This window comes from Balaenoptera acutorostrata, chromosome 2 (genome assembly GCF_949987535.1).
Source record: "Balaenoptera acutorostrata chromosome 2, mBalAcu1.1, whole genome shotgun sequence".
NCBI lineage: Eukaryota > Metazoa > Chordata > Mammalia > Artiodactyla > Balaenopteridae > Balaenoptera > Balaenoptera acutorostrata.
In genome coordinates this window covers 35960257-35977880 of record NC_080065.1, presented here as the reverse complement: position 1 = coordinate 35977880, position 17624 = coordinate 35960257, and the positions used below count along the sequence as shown (strand labels likewise).

At 40.0% G+C, this 17624-nt stretch overlaps 1 pseudogene; it reads left to right on the top strand.

Moving 5' to 3' along the window:
- The first annotated feature begins 16539 nt into the window (after positions 1 to 16539).
- On the top strand, positions 16540 to 16712 carry LOC114239138 (U2 spliceosomal RNA; annotated as a pseudogene).
- Positions 16713 to 17624: the final 912 nt, after the last annotated feature.

The window sequence follows — 17624 nt, the reverse complement described above, 5'->3', positions numbered from 1 at the left end:
TCTTTAATTTCTTTCATCAGTGTCTTATAGTTTTCTGCATACAGGTCTTTTGTCTCCCTAGGTAGGTTTATTCCTAGGTATTTTATTCTTTTTGTTGCAATGGTAAATGGGAGTGTTTCCATAATTTCTCTTTCAGATTTTTCATCATTAGTGTATAGGAATGCAAGAGATTTCTGTGCATTAATTTTGTAACCTGCAACTTTACCATATTCATTAATTAGCTCTAGCAGTTTTCTGGTGGCAGTTTTAGGATTCTCTATGTATAGTATCATGTCATCCGCAAACAGTGACAGTTTTACTTCTTCTTTTCCAATTTGTATTCCTTTTATTTCTTTTTCTTCTCTGATTGCCGTGGCTAGGACTTCCAGAACTATGTTGAATAATAGTGGTGAGAGTGGACATCCTTGTCTCGTTCCTGATCTTAGAGGAAATGCTTTCAGTTTTTCACCATTGAGAATGATGTTTGCTGTGGGTTTGTCATATATGGCCTTTATTATGTTGAGGTAGGTTCCCTCTATGCCCACTTTCTGGAGAGTTTTTATCATAAATGGGTGTTGAATTTTGTCAAAAGCTTTTTCTGCATCTATTGAGATGATCATATGGTTTTTATTCTTCAATTTGTTAATATGGTGTATCACATTGATTGATTTGCGTATATTGAAGAATCCTTGCATCCCTGGGATAAATCCCACTTGATCGTGGTGTATGATCCTTTTAATGTGTTGTTGGATTCTGTTTGCTAGTATTTTGTTGAGGATTTTTGCATCTATATTCATCAGTGATATTGGTCTGTAATTTTCTTTTTTTGTAGTGTCTTTGTCTGGTTTTGGTATCAGGGTGATGGTGGCCTCATAGAATGAGTTTGGGAGAGTTCCTTCCTCTGCAATTTTTTGGAAGAGTTTGAGAAGGATGGGTGTTAGCTCTTCTCTAAATGTTTGATAGAATTCACCTGTGAAGCCATCTGGTCCTGGACTTTTGTTTGTTGGAAGATTTTTAATCACAGTTTCAATTTCATTACTTGTGATTGGTCTGTTGATATTTTCTGTTTCTTCCTGATTCAGTCTTGGAAGGTTATACCTTTCTAAGAATTTGTCCATTGCTTCCAGGTTGTCCATTTTATTGGCATAAAGTTGCTTGTAGTAGTCTCTTAGGATGTTTTGTATTTCTGCGGTGTCTGTTGTAACTTCTCCTTTTTCATTTCTGATTTTATTGATTTGAGTCCTCTCCCTCTTTTTCTTGATGAGTATGGCTAATGGCTTATCAATTTTGTTTATCTTCTCAAAGAACCAACTTTTAGTTTTATTGATCTTTGCTATTGTTTTCTTTGTTTCTATTTCATTTATTTCTGCTCTGATCTTTATGATTTCTTTCCTTCTGCTAACTTTGGGTTTTGTTTGTTCTTCTTTCTCTAGTTTCTTTAGGTGTAAAGTTAGATTGTTTACTTGAGATTTTTCTTGTTTCTTTAGGTAGGCTTGTATAGCTATAAACTTCCCTCTTAGAACCGCTTTTGCTGCATCCCATAGGTTTTGGGTCATCGTGTTTTCATTGTCATTTGTCTCTAGGTATTTTTTTATTTCCTGTTTGATTTCTTCAGTGATCTCTTGGTTATTTAGTAACGTATTGTTTAGCCTCCATGTGTTTGTCTTTTTTACGTTTTTTTCCCTGTAATTCATTTCTAATCTCATAGCGTTGTGGTCAGAAAAGATGCTTGATATGATTTCAATTTTCTTAAATTTACTGAGGCTTGATTTGTGACCCAAGATGTGATCTATCCTGGAGAATGTTCCGTGTGCACTTGAGAAGAACGTGTAATCTGCCGTTTTTGGATGGAATGTCCTATATATATCAATTAAATCTATCTGGTCTATTGTGTCATTTAAAGCTTGTGTTTCCTTATTTATTTTCATTTTGGATGATCTGTCCATTGGTGTAAGTGAGGTGTTAAAGTCCCCCACTATTATTGTGTTACTGTCGATTTCCTCTTTTATAGCTGTTAGCAGTTGCCTTATGTATTGAGGTGCTCCTATGTTGGGTGCATATATATTTATAATTGTTATATCTTCTTCTTGGATTGATCCCTGGATCATTATGTAGTGTCCTTCCTTGTCTCTTGTAACATTCTTTATTTTAAAGTCTATTTTATCTGATATGAGTATAGCTACTCCAGCTTTCTTTTGATTTCCATTTGCATGGAATATCTTTTTCCATCCCCTCACTTTCAGTCTGTATGTGTCCCTAGGTCTGAAGTGGGTCTCTTGTAGACAGCATATATATGGGTCTTGTTTTTGTATCCATTCAGCCAGTCTATGTCTTTTGGTTGGGGCATTTAATCCATTCACGTTTAAGGTAATTATCGATATGTATGTTCCTATGACCATTTTCTTAATTGTTTGGGGTTTGTTTTTGTAGGTCCTTTTCTTCTCTTGTGTTTCCCACTTAGAGAAGTTCCTTTAGCATTTGTTGTAGAGCTGGTTTGGTGGTGCTGAATTCTCTTAGCTTTTGCTTGTCTGTAAAGCTTTTGATTTCTCCATCAAATCTAAATGAGATCCTTGCTGGGTAGAGTAATCTTGGTTGTAGGTTCTTCCCTTTCATCACTTTAAGTATTTCATGCCACTCCCTTCTGGCTTGCAGAGTTTCTGCTGAGAAATCAGCTGTTAACCTTATGGGGGTTCCCTTGTATGTTATTTGTCGTTTTTCCCTTGCTGCTTTCAATAATTTTTCTTTGTCTTTAATTTTTGCCACTTTGATTACTATGTGTCTCGGCGTGTTTCTCCTTGGGTTTATTCTGTATGGGACTCTCTGCGCTTCCTGGACTTGGGTGGCTATTTCCTTTCCCATGTTAGGGAAGTTTTCGATTATAATCTCTTCAAATATTTTCTCTGGTCCTTTCTCTCTCTCTTCTCCTTCTGGGACCCCTATAATGCGAATGTTGTTGCGTTTAATGTTGTCCCAGAGGTCTCTTAGGCTGTCTTCATTTCTTTTTATTCTTTTTTCTTTAGTCTGTTCCGCAGCAGTGAATTCCACCATTCTGTCTTCCAGGTCACTTATCCGTTCTTCTGCCTCAGTTATTCTGCTATTGATTCCTTCTAGTGTAGTTTTCATTTCAGTTATTGTATTGGTCATCTCTGTTTGTTTGTTCTTTAATTCTTCTAGGTCTTTGTTAATCATTTCTTGCATCTTCTCAATCTTTGCCTCCATTCTTATTCCAAGGTCCTGGATCATCTTCACTATCATTATTCTGAATTCTTTTTCTGGAAGGTTGCCTATCTCCACTTCATTTAGTTGTTTTTCTGGGGTTTTTTCTTGTTCCTTCATCTGGTACATAGCCCTCTGCCTTTTCATCTTCTCTGTCTTTCTGTAACTGTGGTTTTTGGTCCACAGGCTGCAGGATTGTAGTTTTTCTTGCTTCTGTTGTCTGCCCTCTGGTGGTTGAGGCTATCTAAGAGGCTTGATGGGAGGCTCTGGTGGTGGGTAGAGCTGACTCGGAAAGAGATATATTGACTCTGGTTAAAGAAAGTATGCCTTGGATTATCTAACCAAATAAATGGCACTGGATTTTGTTCAAAAAGCCACTTGTGAGACACACACTGACCTATAGGCAGGAGTGCTTCCTGCCTGGTGTACTTCTGCTTAATTGGGCTTCACCAGCACAAAGGTTGGCCTGGAACCTTTCCACAGTGGTCTGTGCCCTGGACTTACCCAGAACATAGAATTCACTGGTAAAGACAATAGTTAGCAAACCACAACAGTATGGCTGGTTTCAATGAGCTTTTGGGCTGGCTGTGCTGGAAAGTCACGCTGTTACCTGCAGAGCTCCCACCGTATACTTGTCTATTGATGTGCTGTTTGAGGCAGGAAGTAAAGGAGAGAATGGTGGCTAATGTCTGAGATCCTTAGATTATAGGAGGAGTGCTAGAACCTGCCAAAACCATTTCCTTCATTCCTTCCCAAGAAGATTCTTGTAATGGGTTCAGAAGCAGCTAGACCTACTCAAAAGAGACTTAAAATGGCAAAACTTTAAAGGCTCAGGTGACAAAATATGGCATGGAATTTGGGAGAAGGCTGAATTTGGGGCTGTCTGTGCCCCAAACCAGCAGTACTATATGCTGACAATTTGATTGGAACCTTTGGGGGAGTCTGGAAACAGCAAGACAGAGGGGTCTCCCCAGGTGACTGACAAGGCTGGTGTCCTTATCCTGAGTCAGCTTTGTAAGCAGCTGATGTGCACAAGCAAGAGAGGAAAATAGAACAGACGTCCTGCAGTGTCTTGAAAATGGCCTGATTATGCTCTAGCATTACTTTGGCCAATTCCTGACAATGAGCATCCTTCTTCCCTAAGTTAATAGACAAAATAATACACCTTTGTTGAGAACATACCTGCAACAATCACTTGGCTTAGACTATCTCAATTCATCTTCACAGAAATCCCCTGGAGTGTTGGTATTACCATCCCCATTTGATAGATGAGGAATCTGAGGCCCAGAGAAGATAAATATCCAAGGTCTCACAGGTAATAAGAGGTAGAATTCAGATTTAAACACAAGCAGTTTAATCTCAAAGCCTATGGCTGTATACAGTATAATTGACTATTTTTCCAAAGCAAAAATCCCCCACTTATATGGGTACTAGACGGAAGTGTTATCCTTACTATTGCAGATAGAAAAAAAATGTATGTGTTATGGAAGCAAAGATATAAGTAGCACAGGGAACAAGGTATTAACTCTGGGTTTATGTGCCTCATCAAGGAGATCCCTGCAAGAGATTAAAATGATGTTTGTCAAGCAAATAGGACTGGGAAAAGGAGTCCAGGCAGAAAGGACACACCTGCAAAGGCTGGACAGCACTGCAGAGCAAGACGTGTTGGTGTAACTGGAAGCAGACTGGTTTAGCTGGAGCGTAAGCCACAGGTGAGGACATGAGGTTGGCCGGGTAGACAAGAGTCAGAGCTGGTCAGATGGGGACCTTGGAAGAATGCATTCCCTGGTTTGGAGATAAGGAGCTTTTATCCTATGAATGGTGTCAAGTCACTAAAAGATTCTAGGCATTCGATGTGTGTGTGAGGATGGCAGTGACACAGCTAGCCTATCGTGGCAAGGGTAAGAAACTGAAAGTAGATAACTACTGTATTATTTTCCATAGTAGGGTCACTCCACTTCATTTTTTAAATTTTTATTTAATTTATTTTTTAAAATATCTTTCTACATATATTTTTTATTAAAGTATAGTTGATTTACAATGTGTGTTAGTTTCAGGTGTACAGCAAAGTGATTCAGTTTTATATATATATATATATATATATATATATATAAAATGTATATTCTTTTTCAGATTCTTTTCCCATATAGGTTATTACAAAATATTGAGTATAGTTCCCTGTGCTATATAGTAGGTCCTTGTTGTTTATCCATTTTATATATAGTAGTGTGTATATGTTACAGCCAAATTCCTAATTTATTCCTCATCCCCGCTTTTCCCCTTTGGTAACTGTAAGTTTGTTTTCTATGTCTGTGAGTCTGTTTCTGTTTTGTAAATAAGTTCATTTGTATCATTATTTTATTCCACATACAAGTCATATCATATGATATTTATCTTTGACTGACTTACTTCACTTAGTATGATAATCTCTAGGTACTCCACTTCATTTTGACATTAAACAGTATGGCCATTTCAGAGGAACTCATGCAGCCAGGGGGCATTAAATGGAATGAAGTTCTATTTAAAAGCCTCACACATTTCCCTCCAAGGTACTCAACATAGAAATGGATGCTTTGTTCCTATTTTCCTATGGCTACAGTCCTTCTTCCACTTGATTTCCAGTAATTTAGAACACCCCTGTTGTCTCTTTTTTCAGAATACTTGTCTGTGGGGAATTAAAATACATTTCTCAGTATTTATATGTACAATTCAAGGTTTCAATAGAGAGTTGACTTTCCTGGCGAGTGAGTTGACAGCCCTGGAAACCCTCCCACTGATTCTAAACAGGGAGCTGAAGTCTCTTCACCACTAGCAGGTCAATTTTGTTTGTTTCACACTTATATATATAAACACATATGTATATATGTATATATAGATACACACACACATATACATATATCTCTTAATGTAAATGACATTAAGAGATATATGTATATATAGAGGATGTATTTATATATACATATAAACACACAGACATATATACACATATATCTTCATTTTATTTTTAAACCTTATTCTTGCAAGTTAAAGGAAAATATTATCCTAATGTTTTGATTTTTTAATTTATGGGTTAGCAATACCTAATTGATAAAGTCATTATAAGACTTAAATGACATAACATATAATGGACCTAACACAGCCTGACCCAAGGCAGGCGCTTGCACACAGCTCCATCTCCCTCGCCTTTAGCAGATTTTAATTGGACGTAAGGAACTTCATACTATATTTGTCTGGACAATGTCAGGCAAAGGATACAAGTTGACCCGTCAAAAAGAATTTTTTTGTTCTTTGTAATAGGGCAGTTCAGGGATGGCTGGATCCAGGGCCTCAGTTGGATTAGGTCTATTAGATCTCTCCTTCCCCTCCTCCTTCTCCCCCCTCCACCTCCCTCCTCCTCTTTCTTTCCTTCCATCCTTCCTCTTTCTTCCTTGAAGTTGGCTCCATGCTCAGGAGTCTTCTTCCCGGAAGTGACAAAGACAGGTGCCAGCAGCTCTAGACTTAAATTTTACTGACTGAGCAGTCTTGAAAGGGGAGAACACTCCTTTCCAATAGCTTGATGGAGAATGTCCCAAAAGGCTGGCATGACCTCAAAACCATAAAAAATCTGAGAATCATTAGAAAATTATTATCACAGCCTCTTTGTGTCATATGGGTGCATCGTGCCTAGAATACTGCATGGAATTCTGGTAAATTCCAATAAAGAAAAAGAAATAAGCTGGCAAATACTCAAACAGAGACAATTACTCTGACTAAAGGTGTGAAGAGCACTCCCGATTGGGTCATAAAATAAAGATTTGATTCTAGCCTAGAAAAATGAAGCCTTCAAGCTTGTACATAGCAAGCCTTTCTGCAGCAGAATAAATTAGAAAATCCAATGACCAGTGCCCTTATAAGGAGAGAGACACTGAGACACACACAGGAGGAAGAAACTCATGTGAAGACAGAGGCAGAAATTGGAGTGTTGCAGCTACAAGCCAAGGAACTCCAAGAATTGCTGGCAACCACCAGAAGCTAGGAAGGAGACATGGAACGGATTCTCCCTCAGAGCCTCCAGAAGCATGAGAGAGAAAAATAACTCTGTTGTTTAGCAATCCAGTTTGCGGTGACTTGTTTCAGCAGCCTTAGGAAACTAATACAGATGGCAATATGTTGCAATGGAATGAAAACTAAAATTCTCAGCAAAAGTTCTTTGTTTAGTTCACTCTACCTTTTTACAACCCATGAAGAAGCCGGTTATCATGCTGAGAGTTTCCTTTTATCTGTAAAATGGGGATAATTATGTTTTTTTCTGTTAACTTAGAGGATTATATGAAAATCGAATCAAGTCTTTTTAAACTATGCTGGATCTTCCAAAGTGTGTTTAGTTGAACTTGAGGGTCTATAAAGATGGGTTCTACGGTGAAGTAAGTTTAGAAAATCCTACACGTATGACTTTTCTCCAGAAGACTCACAACACAGGTTATTAGATAAAACACAAAAAGAAGGACTGTAATTTGGAATCTGTTTAGCCTTCTTTAACCCCATCTTCTCCAGATTTCTTTGACCATGAAACATTGCCTTTGAGGAACTTCAGTTCGTATCTTGTAGATGCTTGCATTGATTTGGAACACAGTTTGGGAAACACTGCACTATGCCACTGTAAGATACTCTAGGAATTATTTGTGTAATAATTTATGTTGGATATAAGGGAGAACACTTGGGAAATCTGCAGAAATCATCACACGTCTTCATGGCAGTGTTCCTGCCTTTGCATATTGCCCACTGACTTCTGTTGAATGGAATTGAAAGAGGTGTGTAAATGGAGTAACAGGTTTGATAAAATGCGTACTCCAACCCCAAGTTCAGGAGCAACAGAAGTTCCTCTGCCTCCAGAAGGATGGCAGGAAGAAAACAAACATCTGCTAAGACGCCTCCGTATTCTGGGCCCCATGACAGACAATTTCACAAATGTTATCTCATTTCATTGAAATATTTGTGGTCTTAATATTTGTATCCTAAAACTCACACATGAAAAGTATACTTAAGTATGAACATATATTTCCTTTAACAGCAAAAACAACTTAAAATTACATTATTTATTAGTACTTTTATTGGCAATAGAACATAAAATAAGTAAGTATTTAACAGACTAGCCCAGAATCCCAGATCATGTGTATTTTATTTAAGAAAGACCCTTTCAGGACTTTCATCTCATTGAACCACCAACTGTTAACGGTCCCTACAACTCTAAGCTATGAGCTAATTCATTTATTATCGTTAACTATGGGAACATAGCAGTGAATATAAGAGACACAGTCCTGACTTCCTGGAGCTTGTATTCTAGAGGAAGGAGACGAAACACAAAGAAATGGGTATGAATATATGTAAGATGATAATAACACCATGGAGAAATATTAAGCAGGGAAGTAGAATTGAGAGTGAGATGTGTTATTTTAGATGCTGGGTCAGGGAAGACCTCGCTGAGCAAGGGACTTTGTGCGGAACTTGATGGAAATGTAGGACTGCTCAGGACACCTGGGGACAGAGAAGACAGTACCAAGCAAAGGAGACAGCAAATGCAAACAACCTGCCTGCAATGGGAGAATACTTAGCATGTTCATGGAACAGCAAGGAAGCCCAGTGTAGCTGGAACAGAGTCACTAGGGGGTAGAAAAATAAGAGATGAGGTCAGTCAGTGGAGAGTGAGGACACAAATCATGTAGGGACTTCACAGGACATGATGGTAAGACTTTGACTTTTACTTGGAGTGAGTCAAGAAGCAATTTAGGGTTCTGAGCAGAGAAGTGGTATGATATGACCTATATTTACAAATATCATCCCTGTGGAGATTGTGACTATGGTGTGGGAAAGAAGACTATGGAAGCAGGAAGACCAGTTAGAGACAGTTAATCCAGGTAATTCTAATTGAGAGGTGATGGGGGCTCGGTCCAGGGCTCTTCTGTAAAGGTGCTGAGCGTGTGAATGTGATTTGGAGACAGAGCTGACAGGACTGGCTGATAGATAGCATGTGAGGTATGAGAGAAAGAGGAGTCAAGGAAGAATGTGGGGTTTAAACCTAAGCATCTAGAGAGATGGAGGTCCATTAGATGAGATGAATGTGGGTAGGGGCAAAAAAATTTTTTCCTTTTTTTTTTTTTTTTGGTGGGGGGGTGGTCCTGGGAAGGTGGAGAAGGAAGAATCAAGAATGTGGTTTGGGACAAATTCTATTTGAGATGCCTTTTAACGTCCAAGTGGAGATGATACGTAGGCAGTTGGATCTACTAATGTGGTGCTCAGAATAGAGTCTGGGCTTGAGGTCATCTCTTATAAATGATAGTTAAATCCTTGAGACTAGATGGGATCACTCAAGAATTGAGATTAGACAGAGAAGAGTAAAGGGCAGGGGACTAAGGCTTGGGGTACATCAATGTTTAGAAAATCATTTTTAAAATTTAATATTTATTTTTATTGAAGTAACATTCGTTTATAACGCTATATAAATTTCACATGGACATTATATTTCTACCTCTATATACCTTACAGTGTGCTCACCACAAAAAATTTACTTTCCATCCATCACCATACAGTTGATCCCTTTACCCATTTCACCCTACCCCACCCCACTCTGGTAACTACTACTCTGTTCTCTGTATCTATGTGTTTGTTTTTTGTTTGGTTAGTTCTTTTATTTTGGCTTTTCATTTCTTTTTTTTTTTTTTTTTCACAGTCCACATATGAGGGAAATTATATGGTATTTGTCTTTCTCCATCTGACTTATCTCACTTAGTATAATACCCTCAAGGTCCATCCGTGTTGCCACAAAAATAGAAGGCCATTTTTATACATGAGGCTCAAAGAGGTATGGTACCTTGGCTCGGGTAGCATGGCTGGAAAGTGAGCAAGCCAGGGTATTTTATCACTGGCAGTGAAGTTCCTCATCATAGAGCATATTTATACTCCTGTCATGAGAAAGACAGTTTAGCAGGGAATCTGGAAACACTGCCCCTGCCTCCTGAGGATGGGGTACATATGAGGGGATTCTAATGAACCCTGGTGAATCGGCAAGAACCAATATTTTAATCATACTGATTTCACTAGGCATATAAAACCAGATATTCTTTTGATTTCTTGGGGTACAGAAAAAGCTATAGATTCAAGATCATTAATATTATATATATCTTATTCTGTTTAATCTATGCAATCATTTATTGAGTACTACTACACCAGGCACTTTGCTAATCATTTTCGTGTTGGACACTTTCCATGCCTCTCTGTATCCACCTCCATCCTGCCCCCCCATCTCTGCTCTGTGCCCAGAGATACTGATCAGTGTGGACCACATCAGGCGACTCCCTTATCCTCTGTTCCACACAACAGTCCTTCCAGATTGCACTCCTTACCCTCTCCACCCCTCTCCGCTCCTCTCCACACCTCTCATGCCCTCTATTGCTAGTCTGAGGATTCAGTACCAGCCATTGTGCTGCTTCCCCTACAGCCTACCCACAACTTTATAAATTGTCCCTTTCTTAAATTCTCCTCCAGTTACCCCCAGTTGAGTGTTGAATCTTTTTTCCTTTGGGAACCTTGAGTAATACAGCCTTGGAATGTTGTCTCCTTAGCCTTCTCCCTTCACCATGTCTCTATGACATAAATATAATCCCCATTTTACAAATAAGAAAAGAGAGGGCATTTGCCTGAATTCACACACAAAAAGGGGCGGAGTCAGCATTTGAGCCCAGGTTTGTCTGACTCCAATACCTGCACTCTCAATCATTATATTGCAACACAAAAGCAATTCTAATCAATAGTAAGTATAAAATCATAGGCAGTTATGAACTTATAGATAAATCAATTCACAATGTATTTAAAATGTAAAAAAATAATCATTTATTATATGCCAGCATTTCATAAGCTCATTTGATGCTTATGCTCTAACCCCATCATTATCAGCATTTTAGAGATAAAGATAGTGAAGTTTATCCTCTAAATATTCCCAATGGAAAGAACTTTCACAGAAAAGCCTCAGTGAGCATAATACAGTCAGGGGTATTCTATTAAAGACATGAGGGTGACACACAAGGAGAGAGATGCCAACATACCCCATGGCAAACAATTAATAACTTCCTAGTAATTTTTCTCTTCAAAGCTCCTTCTGGTCTACTCTACCAGTGGGTCCTGTGCTCCACTCCAACCACCCTGCTCTCCTCTCTCCTGGGTCCCCTCCTTGCCTCAACATTTTCTATGCTTCTGCCATTTGTACAAATATCAATGTTCTGCCCCAAGTATATACCCCAACTGCACACTTCAACCCATCCTGGTTTAGATTGTGAGTGAGTCTCTCTTTAGCATAATCTATCCTCTTAAGAGAGTAATTAGAATAATCTATCATGTATCATCTCTCTACCTTCTACTATCTATCATCTATCTATCTATCTATCTATCTATCTATCTATCTATCTATCTATCATTCTCTATCTAGGTATGTTTTTGTGTATATCTGTGGAAGTATTTTGAATTACATCAATGGTTAGTCTCCTGAACAGTGTAGAGTGGGAGATTTAACTTCCAAGCAAACAAGTTATCCTGCAACAATTTTAGGGATGCTGTCTGAAGAGAAAAGAAAAATAAAAATGAGAGAGGAAAAGATATTTAGAGTTTATAGAATTCCTCAAGGTCACAACCAATAAATAGCAGAGCTGGAATGTGAATGCTCCAAAGTCTGTGTTAACTTTTATGTTATATTGCAGTGAGAATACTTAGGCACAAAAATTGACAAGGAAGAAAAAATTAGTCATATTTAATATACAAGTTAGTTTTAAGCATTTTGAGCAGATGATATTTTCTGCCTGGAATGCCATAAAACTGACGGCAGCTTCCCAATTGCCCGTGGCTATTGCTTCTTTGGCCAATACCATCAATCAGCAGAAGCAGACCAAGGCTTGGCGTCGGGCTCTTCAATGCATTTGACAATTACTGGGACTTGCCAATCACTGATTAACAAACCAAGATTTTCTGAGGACCTGTCCTGTGCCCAGCACTGAGCAGGGAAACCTTGTGTGGTATATTAAAAATGTAACCCATATTCTCGTTCTCTGCCTTTAAGAAATATATCACTGAGGAGTCAAGACAGAACATATAAAACAATCATTCACCATGTAAGACAGTACATACTCTTGTGCCAAGTTGCATGTGTGAACTATAAACATCAAAAGAGAGAAAAGTGGTTTGGGGTGTTCATGGGTGTTTGTGGAGGAGCTGAGCTGACATCCTTGGTGAAGTAGCTCTGATTCCTCTCTTTCTGGCTTCCAGAGATTAATTACTAGATTTTAATCATTAGATATCAATCCTTCAGTCCAACATTCTTTGGAAGTAAATTTTAAGTAAAAATGGTTACTTTCTAAAGGTAGCAATTGTTTTAAACAATGTTTTCCAATCAGTGCAGAGGGTTTCTTGCCACCTCAGATGTCAAAAAGAGGTTAATCATAAAAAAAAAAAAAAAAAAAAGAGGTTTATCAGAGCAGATGCCTCCTGAAAGCTGCTTCCACAGCTCACATTGGCCATTTGTCATTCCTCAGCAAAGCTCTGAGAACCTCAGCTCTCTTTAGACTGCTCCACAGTCAAGGATCCCCAGGGGGTAAGGAAAGCACACCAGATGCCCTCGCAAGCCTCCTTGGCTTCCCCTCTCAGCTCTGGGCTTCATTCCTCCCAGGGATAAAGTGCAGGCAATGCTAAATAATCAGTCCAAAATTTTTGTGGGTCCAGGCCTTTCAGACTCTGACCATGCCTAGTGTGTGGCCTGTCAGGATCATGGTAGCTTGTTTTATTCACTAGAGCGGAGTCCTTAAGAGTCCTATTTCACAAACACCAGCTCTTATGGGGTCACCAAGAGAGAAATGATTGTGAGGGAGAAAAGAGACTATTTTCTTTTTCTAGTGTTACTTCTGAATCTTTTTCCCTCTACTCTTCCTGAATCCTTCTGCACCCAAAAAGAAGTAAAGTCATCCTGCCAATTCCTCCCTAAGTAGCAACCACTTGATTTGCTCCACATGCCTAACCAGGAAATCTGAATATGTATGAGAATGTCTAAATACCCACATGGCTGGCGGGTGGGACAGCTAAAGGGTAGGGTCCATTCCTCTGTGTTGGCCAGATGATGTCAATATCACAGAGTGCTGGTACATTTATAGGAAAAAAAACTGACATGGAAAAGGTAAAGGGACATTTTGGCTCTCCTTTTAAAACTCAAAGCAGTAACATAGTCCCTAGCAGTCAAGGTTCAAAAGGCCAGCAGCATAATTAGTCTGTTAAAGTCTCAGCAGTTCATATGGTTTAGAGATTTAAGGAATGGCATTAAAATGCCATAAACATAATCCACAGAATAAAGTTTTGAGAGCTGTTTGTTTTTAGTTTTGTTTTTTTGGTTTTTAAAGAAAAGAAGCCCTTGCCTTTATGAGTCTCTTCATAGGGATTCCATTTCAGAAGCTTGGGTTTTACAGAAATAAATAAACCAAATTCCAAGGCACATTGAGGTCTTGCCAAGAGGTGGCCATTTAGAAGCTGACTGTATCAGAAGTAAGCAGGGAGTTGGGGCTGGGGCCCCTAGCGTTCACTAATTTTCATAGAGAGGAGGCAGCCCATGTGGTGTGACTTCTGAAGGGCTGTGGGGCACACATCCCTTCCCCAAAATCAATCTTCCGTGCTTTGCTCCCGTTTTAAAAGTCACGTTTTGTTTAAAAGTCGAGATTTTCCAAGTGTGTTTCCTGACGCCCCAGGCTTCTTTATCAGTGCCTGTGGGGCTGTGGAGGAAGCCAGATGGGTGGTCTCTGGGAGCCCACTCTCACTTTATTCCCACTTATTCATATTTTATCTGTTTGAAACTTTTACTAGCAAATGGATTGAAATATTTAGTTTGTAAAAAGGGTTTTGCTAAAAAGTAAAAACAACAAGAAGAAGAACAACAAACCATCCTCAAATTTAGAAAACTTCTGGGTCAAGTTGTTACTTTCAGTTGATAGTGTATGAACATGCCTAGTGCCCTGTGGAAAAAGAACACAGGACAGAGCATTCACAGGAGTCACCGAAGCTCCCTTAGCAAAGATCAGGGCCCTGAGGATGGAAGCCCCAAATCTAAAATATGATGGGTGTGCTGTTGGGGAGGACTGGGACAGGTTAGATGTCAAAAAGGGAGGAGGAGGACCCAGGAAGGCTAAGCCCCAGGGAGGTGACGCATTTTAGGGACTTGGTAGAGTATGCAGCATAAGAACAAGGAAATTTCCACAGAAGATGCTAAAAGGGGCAGAGAATGTTGAAAAAAGATGATACATGGAATGAAATGGAAGATTCAACTAAAATGCCATGTAAACAACATCAGATATCAAGTGAGGGGAGAGCCTGAAAATCAAGACGCAAATTTCAAAGGAAATTGCTCAGGACCAGGTACATGATTTGGGGCCTTCACCCACTTCAAGGGTAAAAAGATTCCCCAAACTGGAAATTAAGAGGAAGATTTAAGAGAAAGCTTTCGATAGAAAAAGCTGTACTTTTGAGTTCTACCCTCCACCCCATGGCAAGGGGCGAGGGTGAGACCTGGCTCCTGACTTGGAGTCTAGTGGGAGGGCTTTCAAAGGAGACAAGCTCTGAGAAACTGCTTTTGTTGCTGGGTTTGGGAGGTTCCTCTGACGCATACCAAATCCCCTCTGGTGCTCTGGGGGAGCAGAGGGAACTGTGGCTAGGAGATAACTTTGCTCCCCTCTGACTGCAAGTCACGATCTGGCAGGCCTACAGCCAGGTGGAGGCTCCGGAGAAGGGATGCCCGCTGGGGGCCCTTTTATGTGGGATCCTAAAGACGTGCCTAAAAGAACTTCTGCCAGAGGACAAGGGCCTTGGGACTGAGAGGATCTGTGTAAAATGAAGCACCTGCAAATCAGAGGCTGAGGGGTAATCGGAACAATAGGTCAAAGGTGAAGAGAACTGTTGTCTGTTACTGTCCGAGGGGCCGAGCAGGTCGTGAGTCTGGAGGACCATCTGTGAGGCTCTGAGCACGAGAAGCCAGCTTACAGGCAGGACAATTAAGTGGATTTTTTTCTTTCCCCTTTATCTGTCTTTCCTCTCCTATTTTCAGCCCCAAGTCAGAAAGAACAGCTATTGGGTGACAGGAAAGATGGGCAAAGAAGCAAGAAACCCATCACATCCTTTTCTCCAAAGACAGACTTGTCCAGGGCCACCTCTAGCAAATGGAGTACAAGTCTTATTTGCAAATGCAAATCGTGGTGTTAATTAACATATTATGACTGAAGATCCTAATTTCTGAAATAAGACTTAGGAGATTTGGAGGTCTCTTTTTATAAAATGAGGATGACCAGAAATGTCGTGGTGCTTGATAGTTTTCTTCCAAAGGCAGAAAAAAAAAAAAAAAAAAAAAAAATTCTTCAATGAATTCATCTTAAAGTGGCAGTGGGAGAAAAATGCCTTTTAATTAGAAGCGCATTAACTAGGCTTGTTTATGGTGCCAGTTGAAAGAGCTTACAGGACAGTTGATCCCACCTCCAGTGCCATGTCCAGGGCAGGTCTTGACCCTGAGCTGAAAAGTAAAATGCCACACACTGTGGTCAGGGGAGCAGTGATAAGTGCAAGCATCCAGGGAGGATTTGGGAGGTTGATTGTATGGTTGCTTGCTTGGTGTCTTTTAGTTTCTCCTTGCAACTTCTGCGGACAGCATTCGGCCTAGGAAGGCTTTTGAGTCTACCACAGGCCAGCATTCTATGTAACCCCACCTACTGCAGTAGAAGGAAGTCTATCTTGTGTATTCATACCATATATATAGATATATCTACATATCATACCATATACTCATCTCTCTATTATATATATACATATATGTGTATATATAATAGATACACATATTTGATTATATATATATAATAGATATACATATAATCAAATGGCTGTGAGTTATTTGTTGGGTGTTTTTGTTTTGCTTTGTTTTTTTAAACTGGACCCAAAGAGAAAGGTAAGACAAAGGTGCTTGGTTTATAGGAAAAAAAAATAGGAAGCAATGGTTTACTTACCCTAACCCTAAAAGTCCTTCTGTTTTCTCTATTTGTTTTTGGGGGTGGGGAAAGTAGTTGGTCTCCTTTCAAAATACCAACTATCTATCTGAGTCAGTCCTTATCAGCTTTTCTCAGCAAGCCCGTTCACAACTTCTCAATAATGGGAAACATAACAAGAAAGAAAAAAATTAATCTCAGGAGAAAAAAAGATATGGATTCATAAGACCAAAACAGTAGGCATACTATAACAACACATCATTGATTAGATGCAGCAGGAAATAGGACTGGGATAATGGCCCAAGAATTACAGGAGAGAATCGCTTTCCGGCCTTTTGGCTACGATCAAGTGTAGTATCTGCTCTCATCAGGTTAATATCTGAGGACAATACAGTAAATGGAGCAAATTTTTGGAGCTGGGAATTGGAATAGGAGCTTGCTCCATTCACTCCACACCTGGACCTGGTATTCTCCAGGAATGGTGCACCCCCTCTCATAACAACAAAGGGCAGACTCTGCCTTCCTCACCTTTTCTTCATCACTTCGCTCCTCTTCGGCTTGCCCGAGTGAGGTACTGTTTTTCTCGCGAGGTTTCATGCAGCCTTGGCTCCGCCCACCGTACCTTCGCAGGGCGCTCATGTTTCCTTTTCTTCCCGTTTTGGCTTCACCCGCCGACTTGCAGCCGGTGGATGGCTCTCTTTAGTTTCGGTATGGCATTGACCTTCGTGGGTTTTCAAGCAAGTTATTGGTGAGTGTCTTCATTATTACCACTCTATGCTGGTGCTATCATTGGCCCAAGGACTTTTTTCAATAGCTCTCAGAGTGACAGCAACCCCAAACCCCAGAGCTAGTTTTATCGGCTTTGTGGAAGTAGCGTCTCCAGGTAACGGAAACTTCAGCCGCCTTACAGGCTCCGTGCTCTTCCCTAATTCAAGCCAGCCTGACCACCAGGTGGTTATGCCTTAAGTGGTCGGCCCCTGCCATCCTGCCCCTCGGGGCGCCCTACGCCTGTGGTCACAAGGAGCCGGGGCCTACCAGCTCTGCCACATTTCCGGTCTCTTACCCCATAAGGCTCTCTGTATTCTCTTGGACCTCTTCTCCAACCCTGCTCAGAATTCTGAAACCTTGTTTTTCTGATCATCCACCCTATTCTCAACCTTCTCTTAAAAAGAAAAAAGAGAATTATAGGAAAAAGCATCTGAGAACCCTGTTTCCTTGGGGTTTTAGGAAGCACTTCTATGGAGCTGTTTTATTCATAAAATATTTCATAATATTTTATCAGAAACATCTGGTTCTATTCCTTGACCCACAGATAGGGGAGGAGCTTGTGTGTCATGAAAACTGGAGGGAGGCTTGTGCATTTCTGGATCCAGCAAGAACAAGAGTGGCATTGATCACTGTCAG